General features: G+C 38.7%; 1 pseudogene; it reads right to left on the bottom strand.

Moving 5' to 3' along the window:
• Positions 1–2,880: 2,880 nt before the first annotated feature.
• On the bottom strand, positions 2,881–4,076 carry LOC128049506 (nucleosome assembly protein 1-like 1; annotated as a pseudogene).
• Between the last annotated feature and the right edge of the window lie 3,175 nt (positions 4,077–7,251).

Here is a 7,251-nt window from a genome sequence, read left to right as displayed (position 1 = left end):
CATACAACTAGCCATACCACAAACAGAGCACTCTTTCTAAAATGTAAATCTGCTTTGATCACTTTCCAATTAGAACTCTCCCTTTTGTGCTTCATGACATGATGAAGAAAGTGAGCGGGGAAAAAAAACCCACAGGAGACATTTTTTGCAAATCATATATCTGATAAGGGACTTGTAGCTAGAATGTACAAAAAACAATTACAACTCAATAATAAAAAGATAATTCAATTTTAAAATGGGCAAAGGGGACTACACTGTTAGTCCAGTGGTTAAGAAACTGCCTTACAATGCTGGGGACTCAGGTTCAATCCCTGGTTGGGGAACTAAGATCCCACATGCCACAGGGCAACTAAAGCTGAGCACCTCAAGGAAAAGCCTGCATGCAGCAATGAAAACCCAGCACATTTAAAATTTTAAAAATAAAATAAATGGTCAAAGAATCTAAGCAGACACTGCTCCCATGTTGGCCAATAAACATATGAAAAGGTACTCAACAACATTAACTATCAAGGGAATTGTATTAACCCTGTGTTTCTGATGCTTTGACATTTTGGGCCCTTGCTGATCCTGAAGAACTGCCCCTCCTGGGGTTAGCCAATATTTATAGATAGTAAGACATGCCTTTCATCTGCAGACTAAATAATCTACAGCCTAAACCCTCAATCATCTCCTTTATCAGATTCTTATACTCCAGGCTACTATTTCTCTGGAGGTCCCTGTCCAGGAACCAGACAAACTAGGAGCAGCCCCTTTACCCTGGGGCCTATGGAAATTATCCACCTAGCCAATCTTACTCCACCTCACCTGTTCATTCTCACAGAAATCACAGTAAAAGTTCTTGCCTACATTCCCCTCCTCGCCTGACTGAACTTGGTGGCTCCTTCTGCCATGACATGGCTTGCCCCCTCCTCTTGAGATCTCTGAGCGTTACAGCTATCGTTTCAATGACAATCTGATCTGTTGACCTTTCATACCTGAATAATAATAAACCTACGTTTTAAAAGAAAAATACAAACTGAAAACAAAATGAAATGCCTTGTCACACCCACTAGGATGGTGGTTATCAAAAAGATGGACAACAGCATATGCTGGCAAAGGTGTGAAGAAATTGGAATCCTCATACATTGCTAGTAGGAATGTAAAATGCTGCAGCTGAATGGAAAACAGCCTGGCAGTTCCACAAAAAGTTAAACATACAGTTATGACATGACCCAGAAATCTACTCCTAAGTATATAGAAAATATGCCCACACAAAATCTTGTACATGAATGTTTACAGCAACATTATTCACAGTAGCCAAATAGTAGAAACAAGCCAAATGTCTATCAGCTGATAGGTAAAATGTGTATCTATGCAATGGAATATTATTCATCCATAAAAAGGAACGGGAGCTTCCCAAGGGGTGCTAGTGGTAAAGAATCCGCCTGCTAATGCAGGAGACGTGGGTTTAATCCTCAGGTCGGGAACATCCCCTGGAGGAGGACATGGCAACCCACTCCAGTATTGTTGCCTGGAGAATCCATGGACAGAGAGACTGGCAGGCTACAGTCCATAGTGTCCCAAAGAGTTGGACACGACTGAAGCAACTTAGTACGCATGCACACACTGATGGTAAGGATTTGGTGCTTTTATAATACTGCCATGGCCCAGGTTCAATCCCTGGTCACAGAATTGAGATCCTGCAAGCCACACTGCACTGTGTAGTCAGAAAGTAAATAAATAAAATGTTTCTTAAAAAAAAAAAAAGTATTGATACATAGTGCAACATAAATGAATCTTGAAAACATGATAAGTAAAAGAAACCAGTCACGAAGTACCACATATATGATTCCATTTGCATGAAAGGCCAGAATAGGTAAATATAGAGAGAGAAAAAGTAGATTGGTGGTTGCCTAGGGACAGGGAGTAAGGAATAACAACTAAGCCTTTCTTTTTGGGGTAATATTGGAAATATTCTAAAATTGATTGTAGAAAGAAGTGTACAATTCTGTGAATATACTAAAAACCATTTGTTGAACACTTTAAATAGGTGATTTGCATGGTTTATGAATTATATTTCAAAAAAGTTTTGAAAAAGGAAAACTTTTCAATAGCTTCCCACTGCCCTTAAAATAAAATCTAAATCACTAAGATTAATAGGCAATAAGGAATCTGGCTCCAGCTAATTTTTCTAATGGCATCACTCACAAGGCCTTTTCATCAGTCATTACCTTCCTCTTTTACTCTAATTCTAGCCATGCTGAATTTTTTTCTGGTCATCTCCTTAAATATGTTTGATAGTTTTAAAATATGTCTACAAGATCTTTGACACTCATCCTGTTAAAAAGTTGAAGCATGCTTCTTCTCCCCTTAAATATAGAGTAGACTTAGGGACTCACTTCTAATGAGCAGAAAGTGGTAGAAGTGATTTTGCATGGCTTCTAAGACTAGGTCATTAGGCACTGTGGCCTCGTTGCTCTCTTTGGGGGAAGTTGCCATATTTCAAAGATACTCAAGCAGCCCCTTGGAGAGACTCATGCATAAAATGGGGAACTGAGGCCTTCTGCCAACAGCCATGTGAGTGAGCCATTTGGGGAGCAGATCCTCCAGTTAAACTTTAGCGAGCCTCCAGATGACTGCAACCGCAGCCAATATCTTAATGTAACTTCATGAGTGATGCTGAGCCACAACTACATGATTAAGTCACTTCCAAATTCCTGACCACAGAAACTGTGAGATTAAAATTTGATAACTTTAGTCTGCAAAAACAAAATCAAGCCAACAAACAAACAAACAAACAAATACCCTTAAAACAGGCTTTTCAAATTATGTAAATTCCTCCTTTCCAAGGAAGCAGAGGGTAGACCAGTGTAGGTTATCCCTGGGGCCACGTACATCCTGCTACAGCTGCTCGCCCTTTGTTGGGTTTTGAGCCTTCTTTGAGTCATAGTCTGAATCATTTTCCTCATCTCCTTCTTCTCCTCTTTCCTCATCTTCTTCTCTACTGTTTTATCATAATCATCGTCGTCTTCTTCTTCAGTAACTTTTCCAGTCAAGTATAATACTGATCTTGGGATTATATATTCATGTAAAAAATGATGACTTTTAAAGTGTGCAGGAAGAATAGCTTCAGCAGCAGCATCAGATCACCACTTTCAGGAACTTCAGGAGGGACAAACAAACGCAAGAAAGAATATTAGACACTGTTTCGGTCACAGTACAAACAGACCCAAGTCCCTTGTTTCTGCTTCTTGCTGCTGCTGCTAAGTCGCTTCAGTCGTGTCCGACTCTGTGCGACCCCATAGACGGCAGCCCATCAGGCTCCCCCATCCCTGGGATTCTCCAGGCAAGAACACTGGAGTGGTTTGCCATTTCCTTCTCCAATACATGAAAGTGAAAAGTGAAAGTGAAGTCGTTCAGTCGTGCCCGATCTTAGTGACCCCATGGACTGCAGCCTACCAGGCTCCTCCGTCCATGGGATTTTCCAGGCAAGAGTACTGGAGTGGGTTCTGCTTCTTAGTGGGTTTCAAAATGACAGTTCTTTCCTTTTTTTCCAGTCTACGTGGCATCTTGAATAACCCATAATTTCTGGTCCATCAAAAGAAAAGGGATCCGAGTCATCTGGTTCTGACCTCATATTATGTGTCTTAGTCAACACTTCACTTGTGAGATATTCACTGGGTTAAAAGTGAAATTTGAAGACGAAATACATAGGCTGGCCTGTACCTAAGGACTTCACTCGAGTACCTTGCAAGTGCTTCAGCGTAGGTTTATCATTTTCCTGAAATTACCACTGAGCAAATCAACACTTAAAAAACAGTCAACCAAAATTCAGGAATTCCCCTGAGGTCCTCTTTCTCTTTATCCTTTTTCTCATCTTCAATCTTGGCCTTTAATTTTAGCCCCTCCAAAATTTTATCTTCCTCATCTGGTTTCCATTCACATTCTTCTTATATAGGTTCATAAATGATCTCAAATGGTTTATCAGATAGAGGCTGATAGAGAACAGCATACTTTCCTTCAAGATCATAAATTTCCTCACAGAATTTGGCTTCTATCTGGACACATTTAACTTGTATCTTGTTAAGATATCTCATGTTAAGAGATAACTAATACAACATGGCATGCTACCTGTCACCTCAAAGCCAAACATCATGAGATGTTTACTTCATTAATATCCAGTCATTCTTAGCTTTATCACTTTCAAAATCATTTTTAATGGGCTTTTAACTACTGATTCGTTCCCTCTGCTATCTGCTGCCATAGCATACATCCATGCTGCTGCTGCTGCTAAGTCATGCCAGTCGTGTCCAACCCTGTGCGACCCCATAGACGGCAGCCCACCCAGCTCCACCATCCCTGGGATTCTCCAGGCAAGAACACTGGAGTGGGTTGCCATTTCTTTCTCCAATGCATGAAAGTGAAAAGTGAAAGTGAAGTCGCCCAGTCCTGTCCAAGTCTTTGCGACCCCATGGACTGCAGCCTACCAGGCTCCTCCATCCATGGGATTTTCCAGGTAAGAGTACTGGAGTGGGTTGCCATTGCCTTCTCCGATACATCCATGAGTTAAATCATTTATACACCCTGACAGACTTAAATTTAATGAAGTCCCATATGGGATCTGTCTTGTCAATATTATGTCACTAGCATCTGCCACAATGCCTGATACATGGTAAACTATAAATAAATATTTGAGGAATGAATAGTTAAATGAATGAATGATTGGATGAAGATATATAAGGAGATAATGTAATGAGACAAAGAACCTATGTGTGCAAAAGCTGCTATGAGAGTACAGAGGAATGGCATTTAATTCACACCACTCCCTTATGGTGTGAAATTTTGGCAAGTTACTAATCTCTCTCTCTCTCTAAAAGACAGCTTCCTTATGCATAAAATTAGGGTATAGCTCCTGCCTCATAGTGTTGTTGTATTTATAAACTAATACCTAGTAGAAAAAAAAATGATAATAACACTTGGGAATTTAGAAAAGAGCTTCATGAGAAACGAATATCTCAGTAGAATCTTTTTTTTTCTAAGATTTATTTATTTATTGGCTGTGCTGGGTCGACATTGCTGCACTCAGGCTTTCTCTAGTTGTGGCAAGTGGGGACTACTCTTTGTTGTGGTATGCTGGCTTCTCATAGCTGTGACTTCTCTTCTTGCAAAGCACGGGCTCTAGGCTCAAGGCTTTTGGTGCTGCATGTGAGCTCAGTAGTTGTGGCACATGAGCTTAGTTGCTCTGCAGCATGTGAGATCTTCCCAGACCAGGGATGGAACCAATATCCCTTGCATTACAAGGAGGATTCTTAACCACCGGACCAGCAGGGAAGGCCCTGGGTAGAGTCTTAAAGCATGAATAAAAATTAGGCACAAAAGGTAGGGGGCAGAGGTCAGAAATCTACGCAAAGAGAAAAGCAGAAACGGTTTCAGAGGTTAGAAGTAGCAAAGTGCATGTAGAAAACTCCATGCAATTCAGTATCACCAGAGTATAAAATGCAATGAAGGGAAGTGGCAGAATGTGAGGCTAGAGATGGGAGGTAGGGCTAGTAACATGGAAGACTTCCTATGTTATATTATGCTTTGGGAGTTCTGAAAAAAATTAGGACCATTGAAAGAGAGTGGTTATATTTGCATTTTGAATATATTATTCCAATTAACTTTAAAATCAATAACCTTCACACCCACTGAAATGCCTATAATAAAAAAGATGGACAATAATAAGTGTTGACAAGGATTCAGAGAAATCGAAACCAGCATGCATTCCCATTGAGAATGTGCAATAGGCAGCTGCTTTGGAAAGCAGGCAAGCAGGTCCTCAAAAAGTTATCAGAGTTACACATGGTCCAGCTCTTCTACTCCCAGGAATTCACCCCAGAGAAATGAAAACAATCCATCCTCTCAAAAACATGTGCATGAACATTGGTAGCAACATTATTCATAACAGACAAAAAGTGGAAACAACCCAACATCCAGAAGTGAAGAATGGATAGATAAAATGTGGTACAGCCATACAATGGAATCACAAAATTCCCCCAAAAAAGAAAGGAAATATTAATCTGTGCTCCAACATAGATGAACCTTGAAAACATTATGCTAAATGAAAGAAGCCAGGTATAAAAGGCTACATGTTATGATTTAATTTATAAGTAAAGTTTAAAATAAGAGATAAAATGTAGATTAGTGGTTGATAGGACTTTTTCTAGGTTAGGGTGGAATAGGGAGTGACTGCTACTGCATAAGGAATTTCTTTTCCAGAATACAAAAATGTTCCGAACTTAGATTGTGGTGATGGTTGAACAATTCTGTGATTATACTAAAACCATTGTATACTTGGAATGGGTGAATTTTATGGTAATGTGAATGATATCTCAAAATATGTCTTTTTATTAAAAAGCCAATACTCTTTCCAACCTATTATTTTGTTACCTGGCTATTACTATTATTATTATATTATAGGTTTCTCTTATATAAATGTGACAAAACATATATGCTATGAAAGTCATACATTTTGTTTTACAATACTGCCTTTTGTAGCATTAAATTTTTACTTCTTTAAAATTTCCAATAAAGAAATAGTTTTAAGAGTTCCTAATCACATACTTAAACTTTACTATTATTTCTATCATATTGAAATTGTATCATTTCCAGGCCATATTGCAACTATAAGGAACATTGGAGGTGGATTTTCCTTGTATAGTTGGTACTTTAAACCAAACCTAATATATCTAAATTTATGACTTCTGGGAGCAAAAGATATAGTCTTAGAAGAATATAAATATATGTTATTGTTTTGAGTTGAGAAAAAACATAAATTTTTTGTATGTGAGAAATTATCTGCTATAGCACAGGGAATATAGTCAATATTTTATAATAACTATGAGTATATTCTTTAAGAATTGTGAAATTTATATAATATTGTAAATCAACTATACTCCCCACCAAAAGTAAAAAAAAAAAGAGTTCTTTGCTACAAAAAAAAAATCACCACATAATTTTTTTTCCCCACTTAAGGTTATCTTACACCACAAATCCTGAAAGATAGTTTCTGACTTTCAGCAAAGGGGAGATGACTGCAAAGATTCCTGCCCTCTGATGTGTATGCCTTGTATATAATCCCCTCCCCTTGAGTGTGGACCCAGTGAATATGATAGAGTATTATTCCTGTGATTAGATTACTAATCTGTGGCCTTTTGGTTAAACCAACAGAAAGATTATATTTGGTGTGTGTGTGTGACTCTTTGTGACCTTATGGACTGTGGCCCTCCAGGC

Source organism: Budorcas taxicolor, chromosome 6, assembly GCF_023091745.1.
Source record: "Budorcas taxicolor isolate Tak-1 chromosome 6, Takin1.1, whole genome shotgun sequence".
Classification (NCBI taxonomy): domain Eukaryota; kingdom Metazoa; phylum Chordata; class Mammalia; order Artiodactyla; family Bovidae; genus Budorcas; species Budorcas taxicolor.
The sequence above is the reverse complement of the archived record's forward strand: the minus strand, read 5'-3'. Positions and strand labels throughout refer to the sequence as shown.